The 23927-nt window shown below is 39.5% G+C and overlaps 1 non-coding gene across 1 annotated transcript; it reads left to right on the forward strand.

The window, feature by feature from the left end:
• The first annotated feature begins 14197 nt into the window (after window positions 1-14197).
• LOC148570631 (small nucleolar RNA R71) lies at window positions 14198-14305 on the forward strand. Its single transcript, XR_015880310.1, has one exon. It is a non-coding gene; the product is annotated as a small nucleolar RNA R71 (small nucleolar RNA).
• The last annotated feature ends 9622 nt before the right edge of the window (window positions 14306-23927 follow it).

The following is a 23927-nucleotide window of genomic DNA, read 5'->3' on the forward strand; positions in this document are numbered from 1 at the left end:
CTTATACTCCCAGTATTTTAAAACTTTTGTGATAACCTTTCTAAATTGATGCGGTGGATTTTTGCTAGTTAAGAGCTATACTCGCAACGTTTTTCCTATATTACAATCTCTTAATTTGTCTAACTTCTGCCATGCACCAGTTTTTGGCGCCGTTGCCGGGGAGTTACAATTGTGTGCTAAATTATTAATTAGTGTATATATTTTTATTTTATTTGCGTATTTTATTTTACTTTATTACCATGAGCTATATGTTTTTCTCATTGAATGACGCGTTCGTTGCCTGATCCGAGCTTAGCCGCATTTGATCCTGAAATTAAAAGAACTATTTCACGTATTAGGCAAGCTCGACGTCGGTTAGCCTCTGAGGGTGGTGAAGTGATTGTTATCGATTCACCGGTCTCATCTGAGGGCGAATCTGAACCGCCATCTGAGAGCGAAACAAGCTCCTTTACTACTGATTTAGTTGATTCACGTGTAGATAACATGGCAGCACCTAGGAGGATTACTCTCCAGGAAGCTGGAGCTCCAGATTTTACACTGCAGCCATATCAAGTACATCATCCAACTCTGGCTGCAGATTTTGAGCTGAAGACTGCATTAATCAACTTGATGCCCAAGTTTCATGGCTTACCTGCTCAGGAGCCTATCAAGCACCTAAGGGATTTTCAGACTGCCTGTTCTACTGTTAGGCGTCATGGTGCAAATAAAACTTCTATTCTGTTAACTGCCTTCCTGTTTTCTCTTTAGGGAAAGGCAAGGGAGTGGTACTACTCCCAACCTGAAGCAACTGTTACCAACTGGGATACGCTCAGGAGAGAATTTTTAGAACAATACTTTTCGGCTGAAGTCATAGATAAACTGAGGAAAGAGATCTCCTGCATTGTCCAAGGTCAATCAGAGACTCTTTATGAGTACTGGGAGCGCTTTAAAAACCTTCTAGACGCATGCCGCCATCACATGATTGACAGGCTAGTGTTAATCAGCTACTTCACTCAAGGCATGAAGCCTCGGGATAAAACTACACTGGATGGTGCCAATAATGGTTCTCTAAAGAAGTACAAGACCGCAGATGAAGCATGGCAACTGATCAGCGACTTAGCTAAGTCCACCAGGAATCACAGGCACAGGAGCAACCACTCAAAAGCTGTTGTAGAAGTTTCCTCTAGCACTGAGACTTCTGCTCTTACATAGAGTATATGTGAAATGACCAACCTATTGAAGAAAATACAGTTGAACCAACAACAACAAGCTCAGCCTTCCCTACCACAACAAAGCCAACAGTTAGTTCCCCAAAGAGTATGTGGAATCTGTGCTGATTATAGTCATTATACTGATGAATGCCCACAGCTCCAACAAGAAGACAACACTGTGGCAGCTACTCATAATTTCTATGACCGCTCGAATCAAGGATACAATCAACAAGGCGGCAACTACAACCAAGGTGGGAACTATAACCAAGGATGGCAGGACAACTCCAACCAAGGTTGGAGAGATAATTCCAACCATGGCTGGAGGGACAACTACAACAGAGGAGGCAGAGATAACAATGGAAATCAGAGGTGGAATAACAACAACAGATAGCAGAATCAAAACCAGCCCTATAGAGCACCTCACCTGAGACAGTCACAAGGACCCCAGGACAACCAACAACAGGTCCCACAGATCACTTATCCTACTCCCTCATCAAATGACAAGATGCTTCGTTCTCTTGCACAAGGACAACAAGACATGCAGACTACACTGAACTCTACTCTAAATGGTCTGAATGCCACTTTACAAGCTCTCGCCGCCTGGATAGATTCATTACCTACTTCCACCAAAAACCCTTAAGTTCCAGTGGAATTCCTTCTCAACCATTACTAACCCCAAGGGTGGCATCAATGCCATCACTTTAAGGTCCGAAACCACACTGCAAGAGAGGAACCAAGAGGAGCCAAGCCCACAGGTACACGCCCAAGATGAAGACATAGTAGAAGTGGAAGATGTTGAAGAGGAAGAGGAAGTACAAGACAAGGTTGAAGAAGAACTAGCTCAGCAAAGGAATGGAGCACCAAAGGATGCAGAAGCTGCAAGTGGCGCCATTCCTATCCCATTTCCACACCTCGCAAGGAAGTCCAGAAAGCAGACGAAACTTGATCCCAAAATGGTAGAAATTTTCAAAAAGGTTGAGGTAACTGTTCCCCTTTTTGATGTTATTCAGTAGGTACCTAAATATGCAAAGTTTCTAAAAGATTTATGCATACATAAAGATAAAATTAATAAATTAGAAACTATTCCTTTAGGTAGTTCTATATCTGTTTTAATGGGAGGTATACCTGAAAAATGTAGTGATCCAGGTCCATGTATGGTAAACTGTACCATTGGAGGTGTAATATTTTCTGATTGCATGTGCGATTTAGGAGCATGTGTTAGTATAATGCCATTGTCTACATATGATACATTAAGGCTCCCTCCCTTAAAAAGGTCGGCAGCTCGTTTTGTGTTAGCAGATAAAAGCATTATTACAGTAGTTGGAATTGCTGAAGATGTATTGTGACCATTAAGGGGCTCACATTTCCCATTGACTTCTATATCCTGGAAATACCCCCTAATAACTCAGGAAGACCATCATCAATCCTGCTTGGAAGACCATTCCTGAAAACTTCAAAGTTCAAGCTGGATGCATTCTCAGGAACTTACTCCTTTGAGATAGATGGCAGAACAGTGAGTTTCAGTTTAAATGAAGCTATGAAGCACCCTCCGGAAGATCATTCTATCTTCCAGTGTGACATCATTGATGAAACTGTAGCTGAAGTTCACCAAGAAGAAGTAGAAAAGAAGCACATGGAGCAAGGTCCAAGTGTGGGGACACCCTCTAAACACAATGAGGACACTTTGCCATTATCACTAGCCCCGGATGATCCAGAGCCTAGCCATGAGCAGAAATTAGAATTGAAGCCCCTTCCTCCACACCTCAAGTATGCTTACCTTGAGGATAATTAGAAGTTCCCAGTTATCATTGCAAAGGAACTCACTTCTCAACAAGAGGAGCAACTGCTTAGTGTGCTGAGAAAACATAAGAAAGCAATTGGGTGGAGCATGGCAGATATAGTAGGTATCAGCCCTCAAGTTTGTGAGCACAGAAGATACTTAGAAGAGGAATCAAAACCCATCCGTCAACCCCAAAGAAGATTGAATCCCACCATCTTAGAAGTTGTCAAAAAAAAAAGTGACCAGACTACTTGAAGCAGATATCATTTACCCCATCTCAGACAGCGAATGGGTCAGTCCAGTACAAGTGGTTCCCAAGAAGTCTAGAGTTACAACAATCAAGAATGAGCATGGAGAGCTCCTGACAACTAGAGTGCAGAATTCATGGAGGGTTTGCATTGACTATAGGCGTCTCAACTAAGCTACTCGCAAGGATCATTATCCCTTGCCATTTATTGATTTGATGCTTGATCGCCTGTCAGGTAAATCCCATTACTGCTTTTTAGATGGTTATACAGGATATTTTCAAATTCATATAGCTCCTGAAGATTAGGAGAAGACTACTTTTACATGTTCCTTTGGAACGTATGCATATAGAAGGATGCCTTTCGGCTTATGTAATGCACCGGCTACTTTCCAAAGGTGCATGATGAGTATCTTTTCAGATCTTATTGAGAACTGTATGAAAGTATTTATGGATGATTTTAGCGTATATGGTGATTCGTTTAACCTTTGCTTGGATAGTTTAGCTAGAGTATTAAACAGGTGTGTTAGTTCAAACCTTGTATTGAATTTTGAAAAATGTCACTTTATGGTAAAACAAGGGATTGTTCTAGGACATGTTGTTTCTAATACGGGTATTTCCGTAGATCCAGCAAAGGTGGATGTCATTTCTAGTTTACCTTACCCCTCCTCCGTGAGGGAAATTCGTTCGTTCCTTGACCATGCAGGTTTTTACAGGAGATTCATTAAGGACTTCAGTAAGGTAGCATTACCTTTATCCATACTGTTACAGAAAGATATTGAGTTCGAGTTCAGTGAGGATTGCATGCAAGCATTTGATAAGCTAAAGATCGCCCTGACTCAAGCTCTAATTGTGAGAGGACCAGACTAGAGCCAGCCATTTGAGATTATGTGCGATGCCTCCAACCATGCAGTAGGAGCGGCGCTGGCTCAACACGAAGGTAAGGACCCTTTCGTGATTGCTTATGCGTCTAAGACCTTAGACCTTTCTCAGTTTAATTACACTACTACTAAAAAAGAGCTTCTTGCTATTATTTTTGCTCTGGACAAATTCCAAGCCTATTTACTTGGTACTAAGGTAGTAGTGTACTCAGACCATGTAGCTCTAAAATATTTGTTAGCTAAAAAAGAGTCCAAACCAAGGTTGATACATTGGATACTGCTGTTGGAAAAATTTGATTTAGAAATTAAAGATAGGAGTGGTAACCAGAATTTAGTGGCAGACCACTTAAGTTGCCTTGAGCACATTAAGGATGACCCGACTCCTATAAATGATGCTTTTCCATTTGATAGCTTGCAAGCAGTATCCGAAGTAGTTCCTTGGTATGCACCTGTAGCTAATTATCTAGTTAGCCATACTTTCCCTCCCAATTTTACTAAGCATCAAAGGGACAAGCTAAAAAGCGAGTCTAAATACTATATATGGGATGACCCATATTTGTGGAGGTGTGGTGCTGACCAGGTAATTAGAAGATGTGTGCCCCAATCAGAATTCCAGTCCATTTTAGAGGCCTGCCACTCTTCTAAGAGTGGAGGACGTTTTGGCCCTCAAAGAACAGCTAGAAAAATTTTAGACTGTGGATTCTAGTGGCCTACTCTTTTTAAAGATGCTGCTGAATTTTGTAAATCTTGTTTCCCATACCAAAGGTTTGGTAATATATCCAAGAGGAATGAGATGTCTCAACAGATTATACTTTTCTGTGAAATTTTTTATGTTTGGGTCATTGACTGCATGGGTCCATTTCCAAACTCTAATGGTTACCTTTATATACTGTTAGCTGTAGATTATGTTTCTAAATGGGTGGAAGCCATTCCTACCCATACTGATGATGCTAACACTATTGTTTCCTTTGTTAGAAACCATATTATTTGTCGCTTTGGATCACCACGAGCAATCATGAGTGATCAAGGCACTCACTTTTGTAACAGGAGACTAACAGGATTACTGAAGAAGCATGGGATTGTTCATAAGGTAGCAACAGCTTATCATCCCCAGACCAATGGGCAAGCAGAAGTATCTAATAGAGAAATAAAGCGTATTCTAGAGAAGATAATAAAACCTCATAGAAAGGACTGGAGTGCCAGGCTACAAGATGCACTCTAGCATATAGAACAGCATACAAGATACCCATTGGGATGAGCCCCTTCCACTTAGTATACGAAAAGGCTTGCCACCTTCCAGTAGAGGTGGAACACAAGGCTTTCTGAGCTGTAAGGGAGTGCAACATGAACTTTGAGGAAGCTGGTGCTGAAAGGAAGCTGCAACTAGCAGAATTGGAGAACCTTCACCTAGAAGCATATGACAACTCCAGGCAATACAAAGAGAAGATGAAGGCTGTCCATGACAAGCACATAAAAAGGAGAGAGTTCAGACCAGGGGAGTTAGTTCTTCTTTATAACTCCAGACTGAGGCTTATGCCAGGTAAACTGAGATCAAGATGGGAAGGTCCTTACAGAGTAGAGAAGGTAGAGCCATATGGAGTTTTTTACCTGCGTCATCCTTCTAGTTTAAAATTTATCAAGGTCAATGGACATCGCCTAAAGTTTATCATGGTGAGAAGATGAAGGATCACAAAGAACTAGAGGTTTTCCTCTTGGAAGACCCACCAACAGAAGCAGAATAAGCTTGAAGATCGTCCAACTTAAGGACATAAAAGCAAAGTGCTAGGTGGGAGACAACCCACCAAGGTATGATCATTCCATTTCAGTCTTAGTTTTGTTTTATTTTATTCTACTTTATTTTTCTTAGTGACTCTTCTCTTATTCTCTGCATATAGTCTGCATTTGCATTTGCATTCTGCATATAAAAAAAATGCACGTAACGCCCAAGCGTCGCTGACGCGTACGCGTCATATGTGCATTCGAAACAAGAAGAAAAGAAGTAGAGAGTCACGCGGGAGTGTGGCTGGAGGCGTGCCTTAGGCACAAGCATGCCCACGCGAACGCGTCCCTGACGCGTTCGCGTCATTTGAAAAATAGCCTCCCACGCGTGCGCGTCGCCCATGCGCACGCGTGACCCTGCAAAATCGACGTAAAAAGGTATATGGCAGAGAGTTATGATGGAGTGGGGCTGGAATGATGCTGGAAGCACAAGCCCTATCACGCGAACGCGTGCCCCACGCGTCCACGTCATTTTTCAAAAAGAGGCCATTCACGCGTGCGCGTCACCCACGCGCACGTGTCACCCTAAATTTTGGCATTATGCGAACGAAACAGAAAGTTGTGCGTACGCGAGGCTGCTCTCGCGCCAATGGCACAATTCATTTCACGCGAACGCGTGACCAACGCGTACGCGTCACTAAAAAAATTGCGCCACCCAGGCGAACACGTGATCTACGCGCACGCGTCGCCTGTGCTGCACAGCTTATCCAGATCAGTGCCAGATATCTTATCTTTTCTTTCCCAATCCTAATTTTTCCTTCCCCCCTCTTATTTCTTTCTTCTTCCTTCCCTCTTCTTTATTCCTTCTCATTTTTTACTTCCCCCCCCCCCCTTCTTTTTCACATCCATTATTAAGGTTCTTTTCTTTTCTTCTTTCCTTTTTACTTTTCTATTATTATTCGTACTTTTATTTAAATTTTCTTCTTCTTTTTCTTTTTACTTTCATTAGCTATGTTTTACTTTTTCTTTTTCTTTTTACATTCTTTTAATTGGTGTTCGAAACTTAATTGGGTGATTATTTTCTTCTATAATTGCTTGTGGATCATTAAGGAGTTGTTTGACAATTAATATTTCTTCTTAAGGGTTGTTTGCATGTTCAAATTTAATACTTTCAATAACATATTTAACCTGCATGCTAAGTGTTTGTGAAAAAGCCTGTATGGCATTATACATTTTTAAATTATTCTATTTTTCTACTCTAATGCCTGCTTTTCAAAAAACCCCTTTTCATATATTATTCATTAAATATAATTGTCAATACAAATAGGTTGTTAATTTGAAAGACTTGATAATTAAATTGGACAATTAATGCTTGATCTATGCTACTCATGCCTTTGCTAACATGCCAATAAACATCTTGCATCTTATTGCCACAACATGCACTTGCTATATTTCCATTAATGAACTTTTCACATGGATTCACGACCATGTGTTAATGACATCCTTCTTTACCGTGCATTGATTATCACTTGTTCCATCATCTTCCTTGCTCGAACCCTTAGCTTCACATATTACTTTCCTTTTCCTTTTTCAGGATGGCCACCAAGAAGGGTAAAGAGAAAGCTACTCCCAAACCACCAGCAAGGAAAGGAACAAAAAGAGCACTAGCTGCAGAGCCATCTTCAACAACAGTAAAATCCTCAACAAAGCGAATCAAAAGGATCATTAAGGTCGATGAAAAAGAGAAAGTGGTGCACGAAATTGTGATGTCCAGGCTCGAATAATCCCTGGCAACGTGAGCAACTTGGTACGCGTAATCGTGATTACACTTTAATTATGTAAAATTCATGGCTCTTTCTTTCCCTGGCAATGGCGCCAAGAACATGGTGCCAATACCATGGTTCACAACTTCGATACAACTAACCAGCAAGTGCACTGGGTCGTCCAAGTAATACCTTACGTGAGTAAGGGTCGAATCCCACGGAGATTGTTGGTATGAAGCAAGCTATGGTCACCTTGCAAATCTCAGTTAGGCAGATATAAATTGATAATGGTGTTTTCAAATAATAATTAATAGAATAGGGATAGAAATACTTATGTAATTCATTGGTGAGAATTTCAGATAAGGGAATGGAGATGCTTTCGTTCCTCTGAACCTCTGCTTTCCTGCTATCTTCATCCAATCAGTCTTACTCCTTTCCATGGCTGGCTTTATGCAAGGGCATCACCGTTGTCAGTGGCTACATCCCCTCCTCTCAGTGAAAAATATGCTCACATGCTCTGTCACAGCACGGCTAATCATCTGTCGGTTCTCGATCATGCTGGAATAGGATTCACCCTCCTTTTGCGTCTGTCACTAACGCCCAGCACTCGCGAGTTTGAAGCTCGTCACAGTCATTTAATCATTAAATCCTACTCGGAATACCACAGACAAGGTTTAGACTTTCCGGATTCTCTTGAATGCCGCCATCATTCTAGCTTACGCCACGAAGATTCTGATTAAGAGATCTAGGAGATATTCATTCTAGCTTATTTCATGTAGAACGGAAGTGTTTGTCAGGCACGTGTTCATAGGGGAGAATGGTGATGAGCGTCACACATAATCATCACCTTCATCACGTTCTTGGGTGAGAATGGATATCTTAAAAGCGAAATAAGATGAATTGAATAGAAAACAGTAGTACTTTGCATTAATCTTTGAGGAACAACAGAGCTCCACACCTTAATCTATGGAGTGTAGAAACTCTACCGTTAAAAATACATAAGTGAAGGTCCAGGCATGGCCGAGATGGCCAGCCCCCTAAAGCGTGATCAATAGTCTCCTAAGATGAACAATGGATTAAAACTGAGACCAAAGATATAAGATGGTCAAAAAGACGTCTAATACAATAGTAAGAGGTCCTATTTATAATAAACTAGCTACTAGGATTTACAGAAGTAAGTAATTGATGCATAAATCCACTTTCGGGGCCCACTTGGTGTGTGCTTGGGCTGGGCTTTGAGTGTTACACGTGCAGAGGTCCTTCTTGGAGTTGAACGCCAGCTTTTGTGCCAGTTTGGGCGTTCAACTCTGGTTTTGGCTCCTTTTCTGGCGCTGGACGCCAGGTTTGGGTAGAAAGCTGGCGTTGAACGCCAGTTTACGTCATCTATTCTTGGCCAAAGTATAAACTATTATATATTGCTGGAAAGCCCTGGATGTCTACTTTCCAACGCAATTGGAAGCGCGCCATTTCGAGTTCTGTAGCTCCAGAAAATCCACTTTGAGTGCAGGGAGGTCAGAATCCAACAGCATCAGCAGTCCTTCTTCAACCTCTGAATCTGATTTCTGCTCAAATCCCTCAATTTCAGCCAGAAAATACCTGAAATCATAGAAAAACACAAAAACTCATAGTAAAGTCCAGAAATGTGAATTTAACATAAAAACTAATGAAAACATCCCTAAAAGTAACTAGATCCTACTAAAAACATACTAAAAAAAAGCCAAAAAGCGTATAAATTATCCGCTCATCACAACACCAAACTTAAATTGTTGCTTGTCCCCAAGCAACTGAAAATCAAATAGGATAAAAAGAAGAGAATATACTATAAATTCCAAACTATCAATGAAACATAGCTCCAATCAAATGAGCGGGACTTGTAGCTTTTTGCCTCTTGAATAGTTTTGGCATCTCACTTTATCCATTGAGGTTCGGAATGATTGGCATCTATAGGAACTTCAGATTTCGAATAGTGTTATTGATTCTCCTAGTTCAGTATGATGATTCTTAAACACAGCTTCTTTATGAGTCTTGGCCGTGGCCCTAAGCACTTTGTTTTCCAGTATTACTACCGGATACATAAATGCCACAGACACATAATTGGGTGAACCTTTTCAGATTGTGACTCAGCTTTGCTAAAGTCCCCAATTAGAGGTGTCCAGGGTTCTTAAGCACACTCTTTTTTTTTTTTGCTTTGGACCTTGACTTTAACCGCTCAGTCTCAAGTTTTCACTTGACACCTACACGCCACAAGCACATGGTTAGGGACAGCTTGGTTTAGCCGCTTAGACCAGGATTCTATTCCTTTAGACCCTCCTATCCACTGATGCTCAAAGCCTTGGGATCCTTTTTATTTGCCCTTGCCTTTTGGTTTTAAGGGTTATTGGCTTTTTGCTCTTGCCTCTTGGTTTTAAGAGCTTTTGGCTTTTTCTGCTTGCTTTTTCTTTCTATTTTTTTTTCTATTTTTTTCTGCAAGCTTTGTTCTTTGCTGCTTTTTCTTGCTTCAAGAATCATTTTTATGATTTTTCAGATTATCAAATAACATGTCTCCTAGTCATCATTCTTTCAAGAGCCAACATATTTAACATTCTTAAACAACAACTTCAAAAGACATATGCACTGTTCAAGCATACATTCAGAAAACAAGAAGCATTGTCACCACATCAATATAATTAAGCTAAGTTCAAGGATAAATTCGAAACTCATGTACTTCTTGTTCTTTTGAATTAAAACATTTTTCATTTAAGAGAGGTGATGGATTCATAGGACATTCATAACTTTAATACATAGTTACTAACTACTAATGATCATGTAATGAAGACACAAACATAGATAAGCACACATCATAGAAAACGAAAAACAGAAGAAATAAGAACAAAGAATGAATCCACCTTAGTGATGGTGGCGTTTCCTTCTAGAGGAACCAATGATGTCCTTGAGCTCTTCTATGTCTCTTCCTTGTCTTTGTTGCTCCTCCCTCATTGCTTTTTGATCTTCTCTTATTTCATGAAGCATGATGGAGTGCTCTTGATGTTCCACCCTTAGTTGTCCCATATTGGAACTCAATTCTCCTAGGGAGGTGTTGATTTGCTCCCAATAATTTTGTGGAGGAAAGTGCATTTGAGGCATCTCCGGAATCTCATGGTAATGAGCTTCTTGCGCCTCTTGAGCTCCATGAATGGGCTCTCTTGCTTGCTCCATCTTTTTTTTAGTGATGGGCTTGTCCTCTTTAATGAGGATATCTCCCTCTATGTCAATTCCAGCCGAATTGCATAGGTGGCAAATGAGGTGAGGAAAGGCTAACCTTGCCATAGTGGAGGACTTGTCAGCCACCTTGTAGAGTTCTTGAGGTATAATCTCATGAACTTCCACCTCTTCTCCAATCATGATGCTATGGATCATGATGGCCCGGTCTATAGTAACTTCAGACCGGTTGCTAGTGGGAATGATTGAGCATTGAATGAACTCTAACCATCCTCTAGCTACAGGCTTGAGGTCCAATCTTCTTAGTTGAACCGGCTTGCCTTTGGAGTCAACCTTCCATTGAGCTCCTTCTACACATATGTCCATGAGGACTTGGTCCAACCTTTGATTAAAGTTGACCCTTCTAGTGTAGGGGCGTTCATCTCCTTGCATCATGGGCAAGTTAAACGCCAACCTCACATTCTCCAGACTAAAATCTAAGTATTTCTCCTGAACCATTGTAACATAGTTCTTTGGATCCGGGTTCTTACTTTGATCATGGTTCTTGGTGATCCATGCATTGGCATAGAACTCTTGAACCATTAGGATGCCGACTTGTTGGATGGGATTTGTTAGAACTTCCCAACCTCTTCTTTCAATTTCATGTCGGATCTCCGGATACTCATTTCTTTTGAGTTTGAAAGGGACCTCAGGGATCACCTTCTTCTTGGCCACAACATCATAGAAGTGGTCTTGATGGGCTTTGGAGATGAACCTTTCCATCTCCCATGACTCGGATGTGGAAGCTCTTGTCTTCCCTTTCCCCTTTCTAGAGGATTCTCTGGTCTTGGGTGCCATCAATGGTAATGTATAAACAAAAAAGCTATGCTTTTACCACACCAAACTTAGAATATTGCTCGCCCTCGAGCAATAAACAAAAGAATAGAAGAAGAAGAAGAAGAAATATGGAAAGGGAGAGGAAGATGTGGTTTCGGCCAAGAAGAGTGTAGAGGGATGTGTTGTGTGAATTTGATGAAGAATGGAGGTCTTTATATAGGGAAGGAATGGGGGAAAGGTTTCGGCCATATGGGTGGGTTTGGGTGGGAAATTGGTTTTGAATTTTGAAGGTAGGTGGAGTTTATGAGGTAGGTTTATGGGGAAGAGTGGATGGATGTGAGTGGTGAAGAGGTGATGGGGAAGACAGATTGAGGTGATTGGTGAAGGGTTTTTGGGGAAGAGTGTTTATGGGGTTGTGTGAAAGAGAGTGGTGAGAAGAAGTGAGTGGAGGTAGGTGGGGATCCTATGGGGTCCACAGATCCTGAGTGGATCCTGTGGGGTCCACAGATCCTGAGGTGTTCAAGGATTTACATCCCTGCACCCATTAGGCATGTAAAAATGCCTTTACACACAACTCTGGGCGTTCAGCGCCAGGTTGGTGGCCATTTTGGGAGTTCAACGCCCATTTGTGTGCCATTTCTGGCGTTGAACGCCAGAACCATGCCTGTTCTGGCGTTCAGCGCCCAGAAGCTGCCCATTTTGGGCGTTCAGCGCCAACACCATGCTCTGTTCTGGCGCTGAACGCCAGACAGATGCTCCTCCAGGGTGTGATTTTTCTTCTGCTGTTTTTGATTCTGTTTTCAATTTTTATATTTATTTTGTGACTCCACATAATCATGAACCTACAAAGACATATAACTAAGAAAAATATAGTTAGATAAATAAAAATTGGGTTGCCTCCCAACAAGCGCTTCTTTAATGTCAATAGCTTGACAGTGGGCTCTCATGGAGCCTCACGGATGTGCAGAGCTTTGTTGAGACTCTCCAACACCAAACTTAGAGTTTGGATATGGGAGTTCAACACCAAACTTAGAGTTTGACTGTGGGGGCTCTGGTTGACTCTGCTTTGAGAGAAGCTTTTCGTGCTTCCTCTCCATGGTTGTAGAGGGAGATCCTTGAGTTTTAAACACAAGGGAGTCCTCATTCCATTGAAGGACTATTTCACCTCTGTCAACATCAATCACAGCTCTTGCTGTGGCCAGGAAAGGTCTTCCTAGGATGATGGATTCATCCTCTTCCTTTCCAGTATCCAGGACTATGAAATCAGCAGGGATGTAAAGGCCTTCAACCTTTACTAACACGTCCTCTACTTGTCCATAAGCCTGTTTTCTTGAACTGTCTGCCATCTCTAATGAGATTTTAGCAGCTTGCACCCCATAGATTCCAAGTTTCTCTATTACAGAGAGGGGCATGAGGTTTATTCCTGAACCAAGGTCACACAAGGCCTTAAAGATCATGGTGCCTATGGTACAGGGTATTATGAACTTTCCAGGATCCTGTCTCTTCTGAGGCAATGTCAGTTGATCCAGATCACTTAGTTCATTGATGAACAAGGGAGGTTCAACTTCCCAAGTATCAATGCCAAATAATTTGGCATTCAGCTTCATGATTGCACCAAGAAACTTGGCAGTTTGCTCTTCAGTAACATCCCCATTCTCTTCAGAAGAGGAATACTCATCAGAGCTCATGAAGGGCATAAAGAGGTTCAATGGAATCTCTATGGTCTCTAGATGAGCCTCAGATTCCTTTGGTTCCTCAGAGGGAAGCTCCTTATTGATCACTGGACGTCCCAGGAGGTCTTCCTCCTTGGGATTCACGTCATCCACTCCCCTTGTAGGTTCGGCCATAGTGCTTATGTCAATGGCCTTGCACTCTCCTTTTGGATTCTCTTCTGTATTGCTTGGGAGAGTACTGGGAGAGATTTCAGTGATCCTTTTACTCAGCTGGCCCACTTGTGCTTCCAAATTCCTAATGGAAGACCTTGTTTCATTCATGAAACTCACAGTGGCCTTAGATAGATCAGAGACTAGATTTGCTAAATTAGAAGCATTTTATTCAGAGTTCTCTGTCTGTTGCTGAGTGGATGATGGAAAAGGTTTATTATTGTTAAACATATTTCTTCCACCATTATTAAAGCCTTGTTGAGGCTTTTGATCCTTCCATGAGAAATTTGGATGATTTCTCCATGATGAGTTATAGGTGTTTCCATAGGGTTCACCTAAGTAATTCACCTCTGCTATTGCAGGGTTCTCAGGATCATAAGCTTCTTCTTCATAAGAAGCCTCTTGAGTACTGTTGGATGCAGCTTGCATTCCATTCAGACTCTGAGAGATCATATTGACTTGCTGAGTTAATATTTTATTCTGAGCCAATATGGCATTCAGAGTATCAACTTCAAGAACTCCCTTCTTCATAGGCGTCCCATTATTCACAGGATTCCTTTCAGAAGTGTACATGAACTGGTTATTAGCAACCATGTCAATGAGTTCTTGAGCTTCTGCAGGCATTTTCTTTAGGTGAATGGATCCACCTGCAGAGGTGTCTAATGACATCTTAGATAACTCAGACAGACCATCATAGAATATATCCAGGATGGTCCATTCTGAAAGCATGTCAGAAGGACACTTTTTGGTCAGTCCTTTGTATCTCTCCCAAGCTTCATAGAGGGATTCACCTTCCTTCTGTCTGAAGGTTTGAACATCCACTCTAAGCTTACTCAGCTTTTGAGGAGGAAAGTACTTGGCTAAGAAAGCCGTGACCAGCTTATCCCAAGAGTTCAGGCTGTCTTTGGGTTGAGAATCCAACCATAATCTAGCTCTGTCTCTTACAGCAAAAGGGAAAAGCATGAGCCTGTAGACTTCAGGATCTACTCAATTAGTCTTAACAGTATCACATATCTGCAAAAATTCAGTTAAGAACTGAAAAGGATCTTCAGATGGAAGTCTATGAAACTTGCAGTTCTGCTGCATCAGAGAAACTAATTGAGGTTTCAGCTCAAAGTTGTTTGCTCCAATGGCAGGAATGGAGATGCTTCTTCCATGTAAATTGGAATTAGGTGCAGTAAAGTCACCAAGCATCTTCTTTACATTATTATTATTTTCGGCTGCCATCTCCTCTTCCTGTTCGAAAATTTCTGAAAGGTTATCTCTGGATTATTGCAATTTAGCTTCTCTTAATTTTCTCTTCAGAGTCCTTTCAGGTTCTGGATCTGCTTCAACAAGAATATTCTTGTCCTTGCTCCTGCTTATATGACAAAGAAGAGGGCACAAAAAAATAATAATAATAATATGGATCCTTTATACCACAGTATAGGGATCCCTGTGTGAGTAGAAGAAGAGGGGGAGACAAAGAATGTAATATAATGGAAGAAACACAACTGTGAGGAGGGTTGAGATGTGAGATGAGATGTTAGTAGATGAATAAATAAATAGAATAAGATGGGAGAGGGAGAATTTTCGAAAATAATTTTTGAAAAAGGGTTAGTGATTTTCGAAAATGGTTTTTGAAAAATGTTAGTATTTTTCGAAAATTTTTAAAATCAAAAATAAAGATAAGAATAATTAGTTAATTAAAAAGAAATTTTTGAAAAAGAGGGAAGATATTTTCGAAAATTAGAGAGAGAGAGTTAGTTAGGTAGTTTTGAAAAAGTTAAGAAACAAACAAAAAGTTAGTTAGTTAGTTGAAACAAATTTTGAAAAGATAAGAAGTTAGGAGGTTAGAAAAGATATTTTGAAACCAACTTTTTGAAAAAGGTAAGATAAGAAGATATTTTAGAAAGTAGTTTTGAAAAAGATTTGATTTTTAAAATCTCAATTAATGACTTGATTCATAAGAAATCACAAGATATGATTCTAGAACTTAAAGTTTGAATCTTTCTTAACAAGCAAGTAACAAACTTCAAATTTTTGAATCAAAACATTAATTGATTATGTTATTTTCGAAAATTTGACATAAAAATAAGAAAAAGATTTTCGAAAAATATTTTTGGAATTTTCGAAAATAACTAAGAATTTTGAAAAAGATTTGATTTTTGAAAAAGATTTTGAAAAAGATAAGATTTTCAAATTGAAAATTTGATTTGACTCATAAGAAACAACTTGATTTTAAAAATTTTTGAAAAAGTCAACTCAAATTTTCGAATTTGATGAGAGAAAAAGGGAAAGATATTTTTTTGTTTTTTGAATTTTTATGATGAGAGAGGAAAACAGGAAAAATGATGCAATGCATGAAAGTTATGGATCAACACAATGAATGCATGCAAGAATGCTATGAATGTCAAGATGAACATCAAGAACACTTTGAATGTCAAGATGAACATCATAGACACAATTTTGAAAAATTTTTAATGCAAAGAAAACATGCAAGACACCAAACTTAGAATTCTTTAATGCTTACGCACTAAGAATTCAAGAATGCATATGAAAAACACCATACAACACAAAACAAAAAATCATCAAGATCAAACAAGAAGACTTACCAAGAACAACTTGAAGATCATGAAGAACACTATGAATGCATGAAATTTTCGAAAAATGCAAGATGCACATGCAAATGACACCAAACTTATGACATGACTCAAGACTCAAACAAGAAACAGAAAAATATTTTTAATTTTTATGATTTTTTAATTTTTTTGGATTTTTTCGAAAATTAATTTGAAAAAGGAAAATAAGGATTCCAAAATTTTTAATATGAATTCCAAGAATCTTGCCATGTTAGTCTAAAGCTTCAGTCCAGGAATTAGACATGGCTCACTAGCCAGCCAAGCTTTCAATGAAAGCTCCAGTCCAAAACACTAGACATGGCCAATGGCCAGCCAAGCTTCAGCAGATATGGATACTTTTCAAGTATAGAGCAACTAAGTGTGTGAGAATCTCTTCTTTTGTGATGGTAAGTTGAAACCCCAGTCCAAAAGATTAGACATGGCTTACAGCCAGCCAAGATTCAACAAATCATCATGAAACACTAGAATAATCCCTGGCAACGTGAGCAACTTGGTACGCGTAATCGTGATTACACTTTAATTATGTAAAATTCATGGCTCTTTCTTTCCCTGGCAATGGCGCCAAGAACATGGTGCCAATACCATGGTTCACAACTTCGATACAACTAACCAGCAAGTGCACTGGGTCGTCCAAGTAATACCTTACGTGAGTAAGGGTCGAATCCCACGGAGATTGTTGGTATGAAGCAAGCTATGGTCACCTTGCAAATCTCAGTTAGGCAGATATAAATTGATAATGGTGTTTTCGAATAATAATTAATAGAATAGGGATAGAAATACTTATGTAATTCATTGGTGAGAATTTCAGATAAGGGAATGGAGATGCTTTCATTCCTCTGAACCTCTGCTTTCCTGCTATCTTCATCCAATCAGTCTTACTCCTTTCTATGGCTGGCTTTATGCAAGGGCATCACCGTTGTCAGTGGCTACATCCCCTCCTCTCAGTGAAAAATATGCTCACATGCTCTGTCACAGCACGGCTAATCATCTGTCGGTTCTCGATCATGCTGGAATAGGATTCACCCTCCTTTTGCGTCTGTCACTAACGCCCAGCACTCGCGAGTTTGAAGCTCGTCACAGTCATTCAATCATTGAATCCAACTCGGAATACCACAGACAAGGTTTAGACTTTCCGGATTCTCTTGAATGCCGCCATCATTCTAGCTTACGCCACGAAGATTCTGATTAAGAGATCTAAGAGATATTCATTCTAGCTTATTTCATGTAGAACGGAAGTGTTTGTCAGGCACGTGTTCATAGGGGAGAATGGTGATGAGCGTCACACATAATCATCACCTTCATCACGTTCTTGGGTGCGAATGGATATCTTATAAGCGAAATAAGATGAATTGAATAGAAAACAGTAGTACTTTGCATTAATCTTTGAGGAACAGCAGAGCTCCACACCTTAATCTATGGAGTGTAGAAACTCGACCGTTAAAAATACATAAGTGAAGGTCCAGGCATGGCCGAGATGGCCAGCCCCCTAAAGCGTGATCAATAGTCTCCTAAGATGAACAATGGATTAAAACTGAGACCAAAGATATAAGATGGTCAAAAAGACGTCTAATACAATAGTAAGAGGTCCTATTTATAATAAACTAGCTACTAGGGTTTACAGAAGTAAGTAATTGATGCATAAATCCACTTCTGGGGCCCACTTGGTGTGTGCTTGGACTGGGCTTTGAGTGTTACACGTGCAGAGGTCCTTCTTGGAGTTGAACGCCAGCTTTTGTGCCAGTTTGGGCGTTCAACTCTGGTTTTGGCTCCTTTTCTGGCGCTGGACGCCAGGTTTGGGTAGAAAGCTGGCGTTGAACGCCAGTTTACGTCATCTATTCTTGGCCAAAGTATAAACTATTATATATTGCTGGAAAGCCCTGGATGTCTACTTTCCAACGCAATTGGAAGCGCACCATTTCGAGTTCTGTAGCTCCAGAAAATCCACTTTGAGTGCAGGGAGGTCAGAATCCAACAGCATCAGCAGTCCTTCTTCAACCTCTGAATCTAATTTCTGCTCAAGTCCCTCAATTTCAGCCAGAAAATACCTGAAATCACAGAAAAACACACAAACTCATAGTAAAGTCCAGAAATGTGAATTTAACATAAAAAATAATGAAAACATCCCTAAAAGTAACTAGATCCTACTAAAAACATACTAAAAACAATGCCAAAAAGCATATAAATTATCCGCTCATCAGAAAGTCTTTCCAGCAAAGGACACTGCACGATTCACTAACCGCTACTGTGAGCAGATGTTCCCTATCCTGGCTGAGAGGAACTATAATAATGAATACCTTCTCATCTTCCTGACCTACATTGTTGAATTTGTTGAGCCTCGCATTAAGCAAAGACAATGGGGATTTCTACGGAGACAGCCACGGCAAGTTAACCTTTCATGGGTTGTTGAATTCTACTCCAATTTTCACATGCCAACCATGCAGTCTGTCTATGTTCGTCAAAAGAAAGTTTCCATAACAGAAGTGGCCATTCAGCAAGCTTTAGATCTTCCCCCTGCTCCAGAAGGATTGGACGCATTCCAAGAAGCCTCATTCAAATGCCAGATATATCAATTTGACTGGGACGCAGTTCTCCGAGTTATAGCACAACCTGACAGCAAATGGATCTATGGATACTATCGATCCCGACCTAAGAGCATATTGGCTTCAGCACTCACCTTGGAGGCTCGAGTATGGGTACAGATCATGTTCTATTACGTCTTTCCGAGCACTCACGAGTCCTCCTTCACTGCAGATTTGGTTGTTTTACTCTGGTGTATCCTTACAGACCAGCCTCTCAATTTTACCAAGACACATCTGGAATGCTATGGGACACGTACAGATTGCGTGTAACCTACCTTTTCCTGCCTTGGTTTCAGATCTAGTCTCAGCAGCCGGAGTCTCCTATAGAGCTGGGGACACCAAGGACATAATTCCACGAGATTATCAGATCGTCCCTAATGGAAAGTATATCAGACCTCCAGCAGCCACAACTAACCGGAGCACTGAACCAGCAGAAGATATCCCTTCTCCTACCACATCACAATCACCTTCAACAAACCAACTGCTCCATCAGATACTTGAGAGATTGGACCGGCTTGACCGGCAAGGAAAGCAAAGAGAGCGCCGTAACAAGCGCAAATTTACATACCTCAAGGAGCTACTTGTTAGCAACCACCCACCTGAGGAAAAACCAGACACCCCGGACTACACTTCATTTACCAGCACAGGAAGTCATGACGGTCCCGATTGTGGAGATGCTGCTACCAGCCCCCCTTTGTTCCTGATTGATGGCACCGAGGACGGTGCCAAGCTTTAAGTGTAGGGAGGTCGGTCAGTACCTGACTTCCGGAGGTAATTTCTCTTTCTCAACACCGATAAATTATTTTTTTTTTCTTTTGTTTAGGATAGAATAGATTGCATAGTAATAGGTATTTGCATGCATGTTCTATTTGGTTGAAAAATAATAAGTTTCTTTTTAAGACCCTATTTTTGAAAATTTCACTAATTTAAATCTAAACTTTTTGTGTTAAACTTGTTTGAAGATTGTAATTTGGAACATAGTTTAAAGCTAAGAACACACAACCTGTGAGATTTGAGTTTAATTACATGGTTACATTATTTAACCATAATATTTTATTCTTGTGTGTTTGCTTCTCTATGATTGTAATCTATATTTTGTTCCATCCTATATGTCCAATATTTAATGTGTTATATGCATGCATATGATTGAGGCCATTGTTTGATTATTAAGCTCACTTATCCCAAATAGCCTACCCTTCCATTTACCTTTGTTAGCCACTTTGTGCCTTTTTATCCCATTTGTTCTAAATTTTACCACATCACTATCCTTAAGCGGAAAAACAAATTAAATACCCCAAATTGAATCTTTGATTAGCTTAAGATAGAGATTGTGTATCAATTAAGTATGGAAAAACTGTGAGAACATGGGTTAACAAGGGAATATGTCATGTTTTTACATCAATGAATTAATTGGGAATTTGGCTACCTACTCATGTGAAACTAGAAAAAAATTATAAATCCATGTGCATTGATAAAAGTTAGGTTTACTTTTACTATTAAAAAAATCCAAAAATATTCAAGTAGTTAAGTAATTAAATAGATAAATAAGGGGACAAAATTACCCCAGTTCTAATGTTAAATCTAATGAAAAATCAATGCATATGTGATACAAGTTAAGAGAAAAGTTGATGCATGAGTATGAAGTGCAAAAAAATGGGAATTTTGGGTAGCTAGGCATGAATTTAAAAAGTATATAGAGTGTGTGTATAGGTAAGAGCTTAGGTTATCAAAGGTTCAATTTATAGCTCACTTAGCCATATATATATATACCCTCACCTTTACCTTGATCCCATTACAACCTTGAAAAGACCTCATGATGTTTGCATTGGTACATTAAATATTTGTTGATTGGTTAGGAGAAGAACAAGGTTTAGAAAGCATGATTAGAGAAGAGTAGAGTGATTACCCTATACACTAGAGTGACTAGAGTGCATATACACCATCAGTAAGAGTTCAATGCTTAATTCTATATTCCCTACTTTCATGAGCTATCTCCTTACAAGTTTACTTGTTTTTACTGTATAGTTTGAATTAGTGGAATTTGAGTTATTTTTGTCTTGAAGAACTTATTTGTTTTTAACCAAGTAGGCAAAACCATCTTAGCATATAGTTGCATCCATATACATAGGTTTCATTGCATTGCATGTGTCTTACTTTTTCCTACTCATTTATTTTATCTCCTTAAGCTAAGCATGAGGACATGCTAATGTTTAAGTGTGGGGAGGTTGATAAACCACTATTTTATGGATTATCTTGTGTTTAATTGAGTGGTTTTTATCAAGTCTTTACCCACTTATTCATATGATTTGCATGATTTTACAATCCCTTCCTAGTATTATTTTATGATTGAAAACTTGCTTCCTATAGATCTTTAATTAGTATATTTTAATTCTCCTTTATACCATTCGATGTCGTGATCCGTGTGTTAAGTGTTTCAGGCTTTATAGGGCAGGAATGGCTTAGAAATTGGAGAGGAAGCTTGCAAAAATGGAAGGAACACAAAAAACTAAGGAGATGACAGCGAGCACCGACGCGCACGCGAGCGCGCGGAATGGAGAAATTTGCAGTGACACGTGCGCGTGCCTAACGCGTACGCGTGGATTGGAGTCTACACAAAAGACGCACACGCATTGACGACGCGTACGCGTGACCTGCGCAATCTGCAGAATTAACAGAAAATGTTGGGGGTGATTTCGGGCCGCGTTTTGACCCAATTTTTGGCCCAGAAACACAAAATAAAGCTAGGGAACATGCAGAGACTCAACACACACATACACACTCACATATTCTCATTAGGATAGTTTTAGGTTTTTAGATCTGAATCTAGAGAGAGAACTACTCTTCCTCTAGGTTCTGTTTACATTCATAGTTTATTAGTTTATTGCTTTTGCTTTTGGATATTGAAGAGTCATCACCTCCGTTGAAGATACTCTTCTAGTTTGTTTTCTTACTTGCTCTTTTATTTATTCCATATTCTTAATTCTTGTTTAGAGTGGTAATTGGATTATTTTGATGGATTGTTAATGCAAAGGATTATTTTTACTTTTAATTAATTTTTAATCTCTATTTTATTTAAATTATTATGTCTCTTTTCTATATCAAACTCCCAATAACGAAGATGGTATCCATGTCAATAGAGTAGATTCCCTACTTGACATGGGGTTGATTAAGAGGAGACACTTGAGTTGGAATGCTCAAGTAATTAGTTAAATTGGAAATTGTTGGCTAATTCTGTATTTACAAATGCTAGACCTTCCTAAGGGAGAGGACTAGGATTTACGAATAAGAGTTAGCTCAATCACTTGACTTTCCTTTATTTAGTAAGGGTTAACTAAGTGAAAATAACAACCTCTTTATACTACACTTGAGAGAATTCCAACAAGGACAGAACTTCCAATTAATCATTCCCCCAGTCAAGGCTTTTTATTCTGAATAGTATAAATTCCTTTTTATTTTCATTGCACTAAATCACAATTCTTTATTTTCTGTTAATCAATTCTCAAATCTCTCGAAAACTCCTGATTAATAAATTAGCACCCTTTCTAGCAACTCGTTGGGAGACGACCTGGGACTCATACTCCCAGTATTTTTATTTAAAACTTTTGTGACAACCTTTCTTAATTGATGCGGTGGATTTTTGCTGGTTAAGAGCTATACTCGCAACGCTGTTCCTATATTACAATCTCTTAATTAGTCTAACTTCTGCCACGCACCAGTGGTGAGGCGCTACGACCTCTAAAAATAAAATTCATACATATATAATAAGGATAATATAGCTAGGACCCTTGAAAGAAAAAGGGGTATGATCAAAACCAAACCGAAGATGTATCGCTCACAAAAACCGATAACACAGAAGGCTTATACATAAAACCAAAAGACAGGTATATATAAGTAGAGTTCCAAAAGATAGTTACATAATCAAGCTCTAGACTCGACTTGTGAATCAAAGGCTGGCTAGAGTATATATATACAACCCAACAGTGAACCAAAAGACAAATACAAATCCTAGTTCTCCATAGTCAACCTCTAACAGGGACAAAACATGTTTTTATACAAAATCGGAAAAAGTACATATATAATTATGTATATAATGTAAATAAAACCCAAAAGATAAGTCTTCACTTCCAAGAAAGCAAATCCAGCACGCTCAGCAAGACACGTCACGTCCTGTATCTGAAAAATAACAAATATGTATGGAATGAGAACCGGGAGTTCTCAGTATGGTAAAGGTTCTCACATAGATAATATATAAGGTCCCGGAAAAGCCAGAGGTATTCCTAGAATTCTGACACTTAGATTTAAAACTTGGAGGAATAAACTAAACCAGAAATTAGGTAACTGTCTAAGGTTCTCAAGTTCTGAATCTAATCCTATCTCTACAATTCACTTTCTGTCTCATCCAACCCTCCGAAACACCAGTGGAACAACCTCGTCACGCCTCCACCACACGAGGGATCTCTCAGTTACACACACATACAAAACATATAAGGAAAGCACGATAGCAAGTACAACATACAGGACAAATAGCAGTTAATTACAGATAAGCAATTAGGTAAACTAAGACAAATGCATTCGCAAAAAAATCACACAGCATAAGATGTGTAAACCCCGCAAAATTAGCAAATAATTAATCAATAAATTAATGTTTAATAAAAAAATTTAAAATGTTAATTTTATAGTAAAATAAGATAGAGCTAATTAAAATAAGAATTTTGACACTAATTTTAAAGAATTTGGCCCAAGATTGGGCCAAATGGGCCAAACCGATTGAACCGGACCCGTATTGGGCCCAAACCCAACCCAACTTCACTAACTCAAATGAGCTCATCTCATTCTTCCTCATACCATTTTGTTTTGTGCTGAAGCATGCAAGGGGGAGAGAAGAAAGAGAGCTCAAACCCTTGAATCCAACTTAAACTACTATATCTTCTCGCTCCGAGCTCCGATCGCCGCACCGTTTGCAGCCACGCGTCTGCGGCGTTAAGCTCTACAAAGCCCAGTACATTGTAAGGTAAGGAAGTCATGTTTTTTTCCTCGATTTATTCATTTTCAGTTTCGAAAATTCATGAACAAAGATGTTGAAAATTGTTAAATATCGGTGCTTAGGTTCAAATTAGCTTGAGGAAAACGCTTAACCTTGCTTCATTGGAGCTTGAGTAAGGTGAGAATCCTAGAACCCTAGCTAATACCTTGATTTAGTATTTTGGGTATTGAATTTTGGGTATGTATATATAATAATATGTGTTAGGTGTG

The sequence above is a fragment of the Arachis ipaensis genome, chromosome B3, assembly GCF_059453495.1.
Source record: "Arachis ipaensis isolate K30076 ecotype BB chromosome B3, ASM5945349v1, whole genome shotgun sequence".
Lineage (NCBI taxonomy): Eukaryota > Viridiplantae > Streptophyta > Magnoliopsida > Fabales > Fabaceae > Arachis > Arachis ipaensis.